Raw genomic sequence first — 2,046 nt, forward strand, 5'->3', positions numbered from 1 at the left:
TAAAACATTGACAATCTCAACATAACAAGAGGTAAATTAGTAACATGAAAGTGACTACAACCATATTTTTCTCTCTCATCTCTACTATTAAAGGAGGATGGAACGTCGTGATGGTTCGACCTCCTTCGATACCCCCACCTCGTTCGCTACCCCACCCTCAATCCCGCACCAAGAAAATCGCTAGGAAAAAAATCCACGTTCCGAACCATCGTAAAGACCGAAGAAAGAACATCATCCACATTTTCTCGGACTTGCCATCTCCCCATCCCCACGTCTCTCTCAAACCCAAACCACCCGGAGGCCCATCTCCCACGAACTCGCCCCCCTCTTGGCTACGATGTGGCCTCAACCTGCGACGCCGCTCCCCGTGCCGCCGCGGATCACGGTTCCCATCGGCGCGGGCCAACCATGGTCTTAACTCCAGACGTGATGTCGCCGTCCCGCGGTCGCAGCGATATTGAGGGCGACAACTTCCTTGATCCTCCTCTTCACGCGTCGCCGACTCCCATGTGATGTGCCGCCAACGATCTCCACCGGCGCGGTGCCGGCCGCGACCTCCCCACACGAATAGGACGACGAACACACTCTTCTTAGGATCTAGGTGGTGACATCGACCATGCAGTGGCTGGTGCAAAAGCTGGAGGAATCAGGAGAGGCACATGTCAACAGATGCGTGGGCGTGGGGCTGTTCAGGGACGTACGCGGCGGGCGACGGCCGGCGGGTCACTTCCAATATGGCGGCCTTCCGGCGTGGTCGCTGCACTAGAGGAGAGGAGTAGCAGCGGAGGCGCCTAGCTGGAAGTACCTGACCAGCCGCTTGACGCTATTCCTGAACCATGGAGTGGTCATCCTCTGCTCCCAGGTACGTTCTCCATCCATTCATGTCCACTAATTCATCTTCTTTTTTTCATTTACTTATACTCTAAATCTTTTTGCAAATTAAAAGTGCACTCTCCTGAGTAAATCATATTTTACTGTCAGACCTGGAACACACACACATCTACTAAATGATCCACTGCTGATATATGAAGTTATGAAAGTGCAGACAGATTCTTTTTGCAGACAAACTAAGCCTCCCAACACTACATCCCGTCGTTATTGATTGTGACTTCTGCAGCTTGCTGCGTGTTTTTATTCAAACTACCTCACATTGTTTGTGCCTTTGCATTGCCCTTACTGCTGCACCGTGCCCCCAGGTCCTCCTCTCCCATGGCAGGGGCCAGCGAGTGGCAACGGATGAGCGGCGCAACAGACAGCAAGAAATCGGCTGGGGGCAACGGACGGCAGGAGGCGGCGGGACCGTGCGAGGAGCAGGTAGCCGGAGGAGGTCGCTGGTGGAGATCTGGGAAGTGGCGGCAGCATACAGGGCTTATGGTTTGATGTTTGTCTTTTTACCTATAGCACTGAATACTTATAGCACTGAAGTTCATGTATAGGTTGTGCTGATCATAAGATTGCCGAGACATTGCTTCATAAAAAACACCCAGGTCTGCTTTTTATTGTGATTATGCAAATTGCACACAACTTGAGCTGTCCTATTTTGTAGATGAAGTGGAACTGAAATCTTGTGTTACTGTGAAGAGTTGAAGACACAGTGGGTTGCTATATATCTCATAAAGTAATTGGCTTGCATTATAATTATATATTCAACTTCTGCCTACGCACCCACAATGATTTGCCCTCTTGATGCAAGCATGCACACTAAGCGTCGAATCAAGAGTAAAAAGGAAAACATAGTATACCTTTCTATTTACTTTGGGATGGAGATTTCCTATAGTTAGAAATTCCGAGCTACACTTTTTCCGTTCAAAATCTTTTTTCTGGCGAATTGTACTGCTGGTACTGCTTATGCAGAATCATGTTACAAGGGCATAACCCAGTGGGTGAAAATCAAGCACGAAGAGCTTTTGTACTCTGAGGCAATCTTTTGCAGTGTGAGCCACGATTTTGTTGCTTCCCCAATAGCAGGTGCGGCTTGTCTCAACCACTATTTTATACACATATTTATCCGGTAAAACTTTTTTACCATTTGCATCAGATATGTAG

General features: G+C 48.7%; 1 long non-coding RNA gene across 1 annotated transcript; it reads left to right on the plus strand.

Moving 5' to 3' along the window:
* Positions 1 to 228: 228 nt before the first annotated feature.
* LOC120974558 (uncharacterized) lies at positions 229 to 1,607 on the plus strand. Its single transcript, XR_005769932.3, has 2 exons — positions 229 to 862; positions 1,197 to 1,607. It is a non-coding gene; the product is annotated as an uncharacterized lncRNA (long non-coding RNA).
* The last annotated feature ends 439 nt before the right edge of the window (positions 1,608 to 2,046 follow it).

Source organism: Aegilops tauschii, chromosome 2 (assembly GCF_002575655.3).
Source record: "Aegilops tauschii subsp. strangulata cultivar AL8/78 chromosome 2, Aet v6.0, whole genome shotgun sequence".
Lineage (NCBI taxonomy): Eukaryota > Viridiplantae > Streptophyta > Magnoliopsida > Poales > Poaceae > Aegilops > Aegilops tauschii.